Source organism: Bidens hawaiensis, unplaced genomic scaffold (assembly GCF_021521415.1).
Source record: "Bidens hawaiensis isolate Kalapana, Puna unplaced genomic scaffold, B.hawaiensis_p1.1 tig00028119_1, whole genome shotgun sequence".
Classification (NCBI taxonomy): Eukaryota; Viridiplantae; Streptophyta; class Magnoliopsida; order Asterales; family Asteraceae; genus Bidens; species Bidens hawaiensis.
Genome location: NW_027494580.1, coordinates 46,257 through 60,318, shown reverse-complemented (window position 1 = coordinate 60,318; position 14,062 = coordinate 46,257). Strand labels below are relative to the sequence as shown.

Below are 14,062 nucleotides of genomic sequence, written 5' to 3'. Positions count from 1 at the left end.
GACCCCACCTAAGGTGAGCTCCCATTGGGTGGGTAATTTCACCTAACAAAACACACATATAAAAATGCCACAACAAGGTCCTATTATAGCAAATAGACAAAACTAATCTAGACAACCTATTTCCGTTGAAGTTAAACTCATGCACTGAAGCTCTCGTCTTGTGTCCGGATTTCTAGTTCACTTTAATTATTGACCGTAAATATATAACGGGTTTTGTACTTTGATATCGCAAGTCACCTTTTTGGCCTTACAGAGGACTCGATATTAAATAAACGCAGGCCAGCACGCTATAACGAAGCAAGAGCCAATCACAGGCCAAGCCCCATACTATCCACTAATGCACGATGGCCCAATAATATGGTGCCAGCATGGTACCTGCCCCTGACGAGGATCTCCGTGAGACAGCTGGACAACCAATCAGGAGCCGTTATCATGCACGCCATGAGAATGGAAGGTTCCACCGGGTGGGACAGCTGGTCCAATCACCCTTCTCCCCCTCGGCTATAAATACAACATGTAGAACAATGGTAAAAGGATTCGATACTCTCTATTTCTCTCAGAATATATCCATCACTCACCATATTGATTCTCATACCGGAAGGTGGTTACGAGAAAACCCCTAAACTTTATGTTTGTGTGCTTACCTAAACTTTAAAAATTGCATAAATCGTTTTTTAACTACCCACTTAGCTTTCATTGTTGGTACAAAAAGTTAATCCGATTAATATGTGGCATTAAATGCTGCACATGAGGGGCAAACCATGACCATATATTCTACTAAAGACACATCTATGAGACCATGACAATATAAAAGCATAGTTGGAAGGCAAAATTGTACAAGGACTTCTGAGACCATGACAATATAAAAGCATAGTTGGAAGGCAAAATTGTACAAGGACTTCTTGTGGAAAGCAGCAACATCAACAACAGCCTAACTAATTTTATTTGTTCATCGATAATAATAACAATAACAATAACAATAATATGTTGGGACTGAAAAGTTATTCATGTTATTTATTTATTGAATTTATCGTAATTTAAAAAAAACGCTAAGAAATAAGAATCTAGTAATGTTTTCATTTAAGAAACTTAGGGGGTGTTTGGTAGAGGGAATTGAGGGGTGAGATATGGAATTGGAAAGAATTCTCTTGTTTGTTTATGAAAGAAAGAGGTGAGAAATGGAAATAAACCTTTTCTATTTCTCTGATTTTGTTTCTCTAAAAAAGCGGAGAATTGATTTCTAGGGTTTCATTTCTCCACTTTCCTCCTTTTCATTTCTCCCATTTTCCTCCTTCAGCAAGGATAGCACCGCAACCCAATTGCCTCCTGTTACAGTTTCCACTAACAAGGTATGGTTCAAATTTCCGGCGTCAAACCCTTAAATTTCATCAAATTACTTTCATTTCACTTTATTATTATTAATCGTACCACATCCATAAGCATTCAATCTATATATATTTCACAATCGAACGAATAACCGATTAACAGATTAGCCTCAGCAATCTCATTAGGTTTAGTTTATGTATGCACTCGAGCTTCGTGTTTCTGTTAATTTGTATATATTTGTGTGTATAAGTTTGTAATTGTGTGTATGAGCAGTTTGAAGTGTGTTAGGTTAATTTGACGAGTGTAACAGATTAACTAAGGCAGTTTCATTAGGTTTTATTTATGTACGCAATTGAGCTTTGTTTTTATGTGAATTTGTGTCATAGGGATGTAAACGAGCCGAGCTCAAGCTTGACTAGGCTCGAATTCGGCTCATATTGACTTACTAATGCTTGAGCTCGGCTCGTTTCGAGCTCGTTTTCTAAAGCGAAAGCTCGAGCTCCGCTTGTGAGACGTTTTGCCAAGCACAGACTCTGTTCATCTGCTATTTATAAATATATACGATTTTAATTACTTCTATATATTTTGATACAAACTTTATATGATAAAAAGCCTCTTAAACGAGCCTAATCTCGGCTTGAGCTTGTGTAGTACCTTAAACGAGCCAGAGCTTGAGCCCGAGCTTGTTTTGAGCTATTTTTCTAAAGTTTGAGCTTGGTTCGTTAGACGTTTTGTAAAGCTTGGACTTGGCTCCGGCTCCGGCTCTGGCTCTTCTTGTTTGTTATTTATTAATAATTGATATATGTTTTTAATTACTTTGTGTCTTCCTTTTGATTCTTTTAAAGTACATTTGAGCAGTTCATAGCTCAAGAAACACATAAAAGAACACTTTTAACAATTAAAAAATTACACAACAAAGTTAATTTTTTTTAATCTTTCACTTCCAAGAAAACTTGAATTATGTTTTTCCATAAAACTTGTAAAACTAGTCAGAAATACAGTAATAAAAAATTTATCTTTTTTTGTGAATTTACCATTTTACCCTTGTGTTCAGTCAGAGTGCTACATTACATATTATTCTGTCTTGTTTCCTTCTTTTTGCTCCTTTGGAATTCCAAAACACCACTCAAGAAATGGCTAAAGATGAAGACTTATATTTTGATAAAAACCTTAGACGAGTTACGGGCCTAGCTTGGCTTGGGCTCGGTTGTGCAATGTGAAATTAATACATAGAAGTGAAAAATAAGGTGAAGGTTTAAAAAACACATAGGCTTGTCACTTGTGTAGGCTCGACAAGCCTAAATGAGCTTCTATCAAGGCTCTAGCTCGGGCTCAATAACTAATGAACTTTATTTGAGGCTCGGGCTCGGCTCGAGCTTGAAAAAGCTCAATTCGTTTTGAGCGTTTTATTGCTTTGATCTCGACTAGCTCGGGCTCAATAACTAACAAACTTTATTTGAAAAAGCTCAGTTCGCTTTGAGCGTTTTATTGATTTGATCTCGACTAGCTCAGTTCGCTTTGGCATTCATGTTCTAGGATTTGATGAGTAATTTCGCCGGTTCATAGTGTCCATTTTGACACTTTATAAGATAACTTGGAAGCTTCTTTCACTTTAGCTCAATTTTGCACTTTATTTTGCTGCATTTTGGTGTGCATTTTGGCTGTGTTTTTGCATTAATTTACCTGCAATCTCATGTGCACTTTGGCAGCCTCATAGTGTATGATTTGGCAGCTTTAACATGTGCATTCTTACATAGGTATTGTTAGCATTCGATAATGCCCTCAACTTTTGATATATACAACTGATACATGGGTATTGTTTGGATTAGTTAGATATCAGTTTAGAAATGTTTATTTAGGATGAAGATTTTGGATTTTTTCTTTTTGGACAATATATAAGTTTGGTTCCTCTGAACATGGTGCGCTTATTATAAACTATCGTGAGGTCTAGTTTAGTGTATAATAGGAACTATGAACTCTTTTGATTTGTTATATATATGAGGTCTAGTTTGTTTTTCTTGAATTTTCTTATATTTTTATGTGTAGATGGCAAGATCACCTTCCAGACAAAGAATAGTTGCCATAGGTGCATTTTATGTCATTTATGTTACGATTCGTTGGTGGATGTTGTGTACTTATCATTTGCGTCGGTCGATTGAGTCAATGACTTTACGTACAAAATATTTAATGAGTTACCATAATAGGCGTGAAAACATGGTGAGGATGGTTTATGAAAGTGATGTTACGAGTGTTGTTAACATAAGAATGAATATACATGCATTTACAACACTTTGTGATATGCTAGAAACTAGAGGGGGACTAAAGAATAGTAAAAACATGCTAGTCGATGAGCAAGTTGCTATGTTTTTACATACCCTTGCTCATAATGCAAAGAATAGGATACTAGTCAACAGATTTCATCGGTCCGGGGAAACTGTAAGTCGGTATTTCAAGTTAGTCTTAAATGCTATATGTCGATTACACAAAGAACTCTACAAGTCACCCGTGCCAGTGCCAGATAATGAAACTGATGAAAGATGGAAATGGTTTAAGGTTAGTCAAACACATTTTTTATTAAAGATATTTTTTGCTAACATACATTAGTAAGTAATGATTTCTTTTAACTCAGGGTTGCTTAGGAGCATTAGATGGAACATACATTAAAGTTAAAGTCCCTGCTATTGATAGAAAACCTTATAGGACAAGAAAAGGGCAGATTTGTACTAACGTACTCGGAGTATGTACGAGAGACCTTTTATTTACGTATGTCTTATCGGGATGGGAGGGTTCTGCAGCTGATAGTAGAGTTTTGCGTGATGCAATCAGTAGACCCAATGGTCTTAAAATAACTCCGGGTATGTGATAGACAATTTTCAAAGAATATACATAGATTTAAGTATGATAATTAACATAGAGTTTATGGTTAATTGTAGGAACATACTACCTTTGTGATGCCGGTTATACAAATGGTGAAGGATTTTTAACTCCATATCGAGGTCAACGTTATCATCTTAACGATTGGTCTCGTCCTCCTACGAATGCTAAGGAGTTCTTTAATATGAGACATTCATCGGCCTGGAGTGTTATAGAAAGATGTTTCGGAATGATTAAAGATAGATGGGCTATTTTGCGTGATAACTCATATCATCCCATAGAGTCCATGCCACGTATCATCATTGCTTGTTGTTTATTGCACAATTTCATACGAACAACATTGAGTGAAGACCCTCTTGATAACGAAATCCCAGTAAATCACACACAACCTGCAAATGACCATGACAATGTTATTTCTATGATCGAGCCCTCACAAGAATGGACCGATCGTAGAGACCTTCTTGCTAATGAAATGTTTAATAGTTGGACTGCGATGCGTGCGCAGCGTGCCAACAATGTTTCTTAATTATGTTTGACAATTATGTATTTTTTATTTGTAGAACCAAGGATGTTTCTTATTAATGTTTATTTATGCACTTTATTTGTTTCTTATTAATGTTTCTTGTTATATTTGTATTTGTAGTTACATGAATTATGATTTTTAATTGTATAATTATGCATTTGTACGTAGACATGGCAGATTCAAATATAGTGAGAGGAGTTACTCGGAGCAAGCATACCTGGACAAATGATGAAGATGCAAAGCTAATTGATGCATTAATGGAGATACATGCATCCGGAAAGTATGCTGGTGCTGACAATGGATTCAAACCAGGTTATTTAAATGGTGTTCAACAATTGCTAGATGTAAGTCTTCCTAACTCTGGCCTCAAAGCAGAACCACATATAAAGTCTAGGATGAAGACATGGAAGACACACTTTAGCATTGTATATGATATGGTGCATACAAGTGGGTTTGGTTGGGATGAACAAAAATGTTGTATTATTGCCGATGATAGTGTTTGGAATGAATACGTGAAGGTATATTCTAAAAAATATGTTTTTTAGATTTTAAAATTTTAGTCTAATTTATTTATAATTGTCTTGTAGTCTCACAAAGGTGCTGTGAATTTTCGTGACAAGTCATTTCCTTTCTATGACAAATTGTGTACCATATTCGGTAAGGATAGAGCTACTGGTAGTAAAGCAGTTGACCTTGGAGAAGAAGATGTTGTTCAAGAGACGCAAAAAAGCTCACCTGTTGATATTGAAGACTTTGATTTTGTTGATGAAGCCGTTCCAAATGTTGATAGATCTGAAGGACAAACAGGAAGTGTAACAAGCAAGCGCAAAAGAGGTAGAAGCACGGATGCAGATGAGATATATCGAGAGTCTTGCAAAGATATCAAGGAAGTTTTGCTTCGATTTGGGGAGATGGTGGGTGAACAACTTAGCAAAGAAGGTATGGAGGCTCGTGAAATCTATGAAAAGGTTAGTGATGAGTTGAAAGCTTTACCAGGTATCACTACGAAAAAACGGTTCAAAGCAGCTCATTTGATTGGTAAAGATGTGGATCTAGGACGTTCTTTTCTTGCGTTGACAATAGAAGAGAAAATTGAGATGGTCGAGTTGTATACCGATGGTTCAATGGGATAGTTGTGTATGGTTGAAGTATGTTTTGTATGTGAATTGGTTTTAACTATGGTTGATGTTTTTTGCTTAAAAACTATGTTTTGTATGTGAATTGGTTTGATCAATGCATATTTTGGTTGGAATTTATGCATCTTTTTATATGTTTTTTATTTTTTAATAAATATTTGTTATGAAAAAAATACTTGTGCTAATGATAAAGTTGATATAATTCTCTGTTTATTTTCTATGTACCAAACAAGAGAAATGATTCTCAGCTATATTTCTCTACTGAAATCTCTGTACTACCAAACAGAACAGTCAATTCTCATTCTCCAGACCAATTCCCTTTCTCTGCAATTCCATTTCTCTATTCCATTTCTCTACAATTCCATTCTCTGTACCAAACACCCCCTTAAGAGGGAAAATTGCAACAAACTGTTTTTTTTTTCTTTATAACCGTAAGAATCCGTTATATGAAACTAATAGGCCCTTATCAACACCTTGTTAACCAATAGGGTCTAGTAAAATGTAGATAAAGCTAGGCAGATCACTTTTCTAAAGACAATCGTAAGAACCCATTAGATGAAAACTCATAGGCCCTTATAAACACATTGTTAACCAATAGGGTCTAGTAAAATGTAGATAAAGCTAGGCAGATCACTTTTTTAAAGACAATCGTAAGAACCCATTAGATGAAAACTCATAGGCCCTTATCAACACCTTGTTAACCAATAGGGTTTAGTAAAATGTAGATAAAGCTAGGCATGTCACTTTTTTAAAGATGAATAGTAAGAACCCATTAGATGAAAACTCATAGGCCCTTATCAACACCTTGTTAACCAATAGGGTCTAGTAAAATGTAGATAAAGCTAGGCAGATCACTTTTTTAAAGACAATCGTAAGAACCCATTAGATGAAAACTCATAGGCCCTTATTGTTGGCTCAATTGTTGTTTGGCCCAAGTGTAAGGCCCAGCCCAAGAGTTATTAGGGTTTATTATATTTGGTAATGTCTTAGCTAGCAAGTTTGGTTAGTCTATATAAGCCGAGTTATGGTTAGACATTAGAATAAGAAGTTGGTGCAACCGAGTTAGGGTTCATCAAGAGTCAAACCGAGTTAGGGTTTGAGGGTTTGTAATCAGTTTTTTGAGTGAGATTTTCTGATTAATATAAACGAGAGTTATTCGTTTTATTCGTGTTGATTATCGATCTGGGACTTGACTTATCAACACCTTGTTAACCACGAGGGTGGGGTAAAATGTAGCTAAAGATAGACATATCACTCTCTAATGACAAAATAATAATGGTAACTAGATTTAGATATGAATATTTGTACGTTAAGACTAAAACCCTTAATTACACACATTCTTTATGGCATCGATGAATAGATGATTAAAACTTTCTTTGTTTTTTCACCCTATGAAATCAAAATCATTATGGTTTCCCGTATATGTGGGCGGGTTTGGAGAATGCATTGAGGTATTCAAGCTGAATGATTCAACGGTTTGGGAGAAAACATAGATTCTTGGAAGGCACACAATTTATAACAAGATTTACTTTCTGCGCTTCCATTCAGAGAACAGGAAGATAGTATACTATTCTCTCGCAACAAGACGGCGTGACACGTTCAAAGGACAAGATATTGAAGAAAATTTTGGGGATTTCAAGTGAGCGAAACATCATCTCCTCATGTGTGGATTGAACCAAGTTGGTCGTAAGTTGCTCTATTCAGTCAATCGGGTGAAATGAAAAATATTATCTAAAGATGAAATGGGCAGAAAGGATCAAACAGGTCGAAAGTTGTGCAAAGTGCATTTATAATGCATAAAAAGTTCAAATTTTAATTAAAAAAAAAGGTTCTATAAAATGGATTGGACTGACCCATCAATCTTGCCAACTCTACATACTACACAAAATGCCGTATGTGTTCCCTTTGTATCATTTTACATTCTTTCTTGTTTCTTTCCCACAAACTTGACATTTTGACTAACACATTTAGTCATTCGAAACAGGTGTTATAAGTTTTGATTGTGGTGGTGAAAGCAACTTCACAGACAACCTCGGCCTTAAGTGGACTCCGGATGACCAAATCATTTACGGGATCATAACTAACATCTTGGTCACAAATGAAACAAGACAACAATATCAAACATTCAGATACTTTCTTGCAGAAAATAGAAAATATTGTTGCACACTTAATAGTACTAAAGTAGGACTAGGCACCTTATTTGAGCAACATAATGTTTAACTAGAAAACAAAATGTTTTATTAGAAAAAACTTTGAAAGTAAATTGCAACCGACAGATTCTTTTTAAGAACCCGTTGTATGAGAACTCACAGAAGCCAGCCAGTATTTCTTTAACCATTGGGTTTAATAAAATGTAGTTTGCGATTACAAGATGGCTTTCTAAAAGGTTAAAGACAAAATACTAATCGTAGCAAGATTTAAAACTAAGACATCTATTAAGACTCAATGAGGTCTACTCTTGGAAATTAGACACATCTTTATATGGCATAGATGATTAAAATTCTATCTGTTTCACTCTATGCGATTAAGATCATTACGGTTTTCTTTCCAATCCAAGTTGAAACATTATCATTTTTATACAAAGTGACAAGTTGTCGTTGCATAAATAACAATAACAAACGAAAATAACTAAAATGCATATAATCATACATGGTATCTTTACAACCTGTGAAATAAACCAGGGTTGCAAGTGAAGAGGGTTGATTACAAATGAGGTTTCTTGAAGTCATTTGCATCATCAATAATTTACAAAATTAAAAAAACATTAATACACTTCACATAAAAAATCTAATTAGAACAAAAGCCCTTTCAAAGTTAGCTACTTTTTTCAACTGCCACATATCATTCTTTCATGAAAACAAGAACATTTTTTAGGCAGCAAAAATCTCACATTTTTGTTCTTTCATCATATAGAGATATTGTAGTCGGTTAATGCAAGTTGTTGCTCAATTTCCCAGCTTAGTTTTGAAGCAACTCCTTCATGGCATGGAACATATTCCTGTTATTAATTCATCCTTTAAGCAATTCAGTTTATCCGGTCAAACTGACTAAACTTCAATTTTAAAGTGACATGAAATCTTTAAGGTTTTCTTTTTTAAGAACAAAGATTGATGCTTGTTAAATTTATTTTTAAACTAAAAATAGAAGAAATTTGATGTTAAAAGATTCAAAAATTTTTAAAAAGTTTGAATTTTTAAAGTCATATGTTTGACCTAGAAAGTCAAAGGGTGACTCTCACCTCTTCCTGTTGTTCATCTTATAAGCAATTTGGTTTATTCGGTCAAATTGACTAAATTTAAACATTAGAATGACATGACACTTATAAGATTTTTTTCAAGAAAAAATATTGATACTTGTCAAATTTATTTTTAAACTGGAAATAGAAGGAAATTGATGTTAAATGAAAGAATTCATATAATGTTTGAACTTTTAAAGCCATATGTTTGACCATAAAGTCAAAGGATGAGTCTGACCTCCAATTTCCGGACCAAAACCTTAGCTGTTGGAGCAGAAACGATGATGTGGCGCGCACTTGGGCTAACGAAACCTTCTTCAACCGCTTTATCAATAAGCGACAATAATGAGTTGTAGTATCCATCCACATTTAGCAAGCCAACTTGCAAGATTTTTCAAAATCCAGATGACTTTTAAACATTAAATGGTTTTATAAATTCGAAAAAAGGGTATTTTAGACATTTACCGGCTTATCATGAATTCCGAGTTGAGCCCATGTTATCACTTCAAGAAGCTCTTCTAGTGTGCCATAGCCACCTGCAATCATATTACAATAACCAATTTCTTGCCACAAAATAGTATCAAAATCAGTTGACTATAAAAGTCAACAATTTTTGCAACTTCTAAAATCAGCGTTTGTCAGCATTAGTTCTAATTTAAACACTCACTTATTGATGTCTTGTTGAGTTGTTTCCTCTTTTTTTAACCATAAGGTTTTAGCCATTGAAAATATTTTCTTGATTTTGAGTTTTAAGATGTTATTAGATTGGTCCATGGTCAACACACCAGTACACCAGGGTTATAACTAATAAAAATATGATCTTTAAATCATGAATCATGAATCTTGGAATGTGGGTTGTTAAAAAGTTGAGAGCTTTCTTTGACCAAAAAGGGTTCTGGTTGAAGTTGCTTTCATACCACTATAATTAAGAACAATTGGTCATTACACAATTGTAATCATACCAAAAGAACACAACTTTGCTTCTGTTATGTCAAGCCAAATCTAGCTTCTATGTTTAGTACATCATACATTGAAAGTTGTACCATTGATAGAGAAAGACAAAGAAGACTAAAAAGGGTCCCCTATAATCTATATTGTGAGCTAAGCATGCTCTTAAAAATCTTAATAACCCCTAGTTGCTTTTCTTGATGACATAACTCTAGTAAGACCATTTAGCATCATACATAAGAAAGTGTTTTTTTACGACTAAACATTACACTCTATGGGGATTGAACCATACCAAAGTGAGAATGGCCATACATAATAAGTGTTACTAAAATAAAGAAAAAAATGTAAATTATTTTCTATTTTTTATAGTTTTCCTAGGATGTTGAACTTGTGTTTGCATGGACCCTGAAAATCATGTCAGACACAAGAATCTGAAAATAACACCAATATTCACATGTTGACAGGAACACAATGCGTTTAACTCGATTTTTATAATATATATATATATATATATATTGCTATTAACTAACTCTAGTTATAATATACAACTAAAAATACAAAGGTGTATAAAAGATGAGGTCAATTTCTCTTCTAATCATTATACTTTGGCACAAAACACCTAACCATGTAATGGAACACAATTTAAATAAATGGGTTAAATGAGTTAACTCGCGAGCACCACCCGTTTAGTTAAACATGTGCGGCCCAAGGATGACTCGAACCAGCTTTGTGCTAAAACTCAAACCCGTAAATTTCATGTCAAAATTTCACATCCTAAGTTTACCCTAAAATAACTGTCATATCATGGAATACTACATCCCAAATGGATGACTTTATAAAAAAGTTTAGTACTTTTTATATTTTGAGAAGAATAATAGTGTATTTACAGTAAAAAAACAGTTTTAATGACTCAAAAAGGTGACTTGTTTCATCTAATGATGAATTTGCACATAAAATTCTGCTTTCCTCTGATGCATATCAGCAACTGCTTTCACTTCTACTGTTTCACCAGTTAACTGCACAAGTGTTGTTATAATGAGTTGTACCACATGCATTAAAACTTGTATATTTATGTGAGCATGGCTTTTTCTAAATGAAAATAGTAAAATATCAAAATAAACATTTTGAAACAGAAAAAAACATATAGCAGACAAGCCACCAGACATTTTATCTGGATAAAGTTACAAATTACAAGGACCAATAAGAAGCAAACTTTCTTTTCGCCCTTAAAACAAATAATAATAATAATAATAATAATAATAATAATAATAATTTTTTTTTTTTTTTTGGAATGACCAACAAAGCTTGGTCAGACGGGTACGCTCATTGGCAAAAGGCCACCCAGCCCACGATCACAGAAGGCACCAGTGACATGGTGCGCCACCAATTCTATAGGAAACCACCTCAGAATACTCACTATGGTAAAACTTCTGGATGGTTCACGGCATTTTGTCATGAACGAGGTAGCTTATTTGATAATAATAATAATAAATATATTTGTTTGGTTATTTTTGAAAAGAAAAGTTCGAAGACTTTTTGTGTAAAAATGGCACTATGGCAGGCATACCTCTCTAGGCATGAGTGTCTTGGGAATGACTCTGCAACACAGACAGATAGTAACATGACAAAAATTAATATAATCCTTAATTTTTTTGTTACCATAAAAATGTTCTAGTTTTTAAGGTTTGTCTCTCCATCTTGCCCAATAACATGGCGACCACCATCATGAACAGTTTGTGACACCAATCCCATTAGCCCAATGCTTCCTCCTCCATACACCAAATCAATGTTTCTTGAAACCTGCAAATAACATGCTCATTACTGAGTCAACTCAGTCATAAATCAGTAAAACACACTTTGAGGATTCAAGATTGAAACTTTACAGAAAATTTACCAAACCCACAAAAATCTTGAACTTTAACATGCTCATTGCTGAGTCAACTCGGTCATGAATCAGTGAAACACACTTTAAAGATTCAAGATTGAAACTTTAAAGAAAATTTACAGAACCCACAAAAATCTTGAAAAATACACATGATTTCAAGATTTAGTGCATGCAAGATTCAAGATTGAAACTTTAAAGAAAATTTACAAAACCAACAAAAAATCTTTAACTGTTTTGCTCATTGATGACTAAAGAAACATAATCTTGAAAAATAAACATGATTTCAAGATTACCAATTCTTTTCCAAGCTCAATAGCAGCATCTTGATAACTACTTTTCTTGCCTTGACTACTCCCACAAAAAACACAAATCCTCTTGAATTTTGACACTATTATTTCACCATTAACCTCCATTTTAATTATTTGCTATTGAGTCTGTTTGTATCCCTTTTGCTAACAACAAAATTAAGAAAAAATACTCTGTTTTTTTGCTTGTTGTAAGGAAGAACACACAGTAAAAACACTATACTAGACACACACTAAACCCAAAAGGAATATTGGGTTTAATTTTATAATAATACTACTCAAATGGATTTGTGTCAAATCAGATATAGAGAAAGATTTATGTGTGTGTGTGTTTAATAGTCCTTTTATGGCTTCATCATGCTTGTATGCATTTTAAATAGAAGGTTCATGGCACGTGACTAACCACCATTCCTCAAATGTGGAATTATTTGTGTGACTCCTCTTTTATTTTATTTTATTCGATTCCGACTTGAAAAACTAAAAGTTGTAATATGAGTTTTAGTTCGGTTTTTGAATTTTTGAATTTGGTTGTCAACTGACTCGGTTCAAATTTCGGTTTTAGAATCGAATTAGAATTTGTGATTTTCAAACTGGAGCTGAATGTTTGAATTGGAATTATAAATATACATATTTTGTTTCATCTGCATATTGATATAAGTATTTAGTCTTAAGTATTCATTAAAATTAATTTTATATACAGATAAAAGACCATTTCTAAATATAAAAAAGTTTAAATATTATAAAATTATTAACAACATGTTACATGTGCATGGTCAACCTTGATCACTAGACACTTGTTCACTCCATATTAGAAAGTCACTTTAAAAAATATATCCACTTCCTCAAGCATGCACCCTCCCATACATCCCCTCTGCATCATGCTTATTAGTTATCATAATCAAAGAAACAAGTGTTACTAGTTTATTCTATTTTTAAACAATTAACATAATGAAAAATAGTTCATGTTTAAAAGATGAGGAGTTTAGTTATTAAACTGTACTGTACCAGATAAACTGTATCTATCGACACTGACAATAAATAATGAAGTGTATAGTTAAAATGAGTAATAATACATGTGTCTAAGAGCAGACAATGATTATAAATTGTTTGTAAAAAAGTATACATGAAAACCAAAAAATGTGTCAAATATCAAATAAATTTAGTTTAGACTGATGATTTGGACACATGTATTATTACTTATTATAGTTATACAATCTTTTATATCGATTGTCGGTGTTGGTAATTTCCATCGTATTAGGCCCGTCACGTGTTGGTGACCGGGTTAGACCTATTGGGCCTATGGAATTCATTAATGATGTAATGGGTTTATGGGGTTTCAATATGGGCTTTTATATTTGGGCTTTACTTGTTGGCCAAGTTAGGGTCTCCCTATAAATACATAGTCATGTTAGGGTTATGGAATGGTGAGAGGGATTATTGTATTCAAGTTTTGTGCTAGTTTCTTGAGTATAATAATATGTGAGGTTTACCCTAAATATTGTGTGCTCGTTTGTGTTTCCGTTATCAATTCGTTCTTGAGTCGGTGTCTAGTCTTTTGAGTTGTATGGTCGAATCTCGCCCTTCCTGAACCTAAGACAGAGCGGCAATATTAAGAAAACTCATTAGAAGAGGTCTTGAAACCGTAGCCTCCTAATCACTGACAGTCAAGTAAATATAGAGAATCATCTGCTCGAAAATGAATTTATATGAAGTATGGGGGATTCGAAATGGTTTTCATTAAGCTTAAAATTTTTCGATTTTCATATGTTTATTTAGAGAAACTTTAATAGTGCCTGGGTTAATTAATATCTACTGCAGATTTGGGTCATT

General features: G+C 33.8%; 1 pseudogene across 1 annotated transcript; it reads right to left on the bottom strand.

The window, feature by feature from the left end:
- Nucleotides 1-8,514: 8,514 nt before the first annotated feature.
- On the bottom strand, nt 8,515-12,552 carry LOC143576424 (cytokinin riboside 5'-monophosphate phosphoribohydrolase LOG3-like; annotated as a pseudogene). Its single transcript, XR_013142948.1, has 7 exons — nt 12,221-12,552; nt 11,745-11,842; nt 11,610-11,640; nt 10,983-11,058; nt 9,560-9,633; nt 9,333-9,503; nt 8,515-8,857 (listed from the first exon to the last, which is right to left on the bottom strand). The product of XR_013142948.1 is annotated as a cytokinin riboside 5'-monophosphate phosphoribohydrolase LOG3-like (transcript).
- Nucleotides 12,553-14,062: the final 1,510 nt, after the last annotated feature.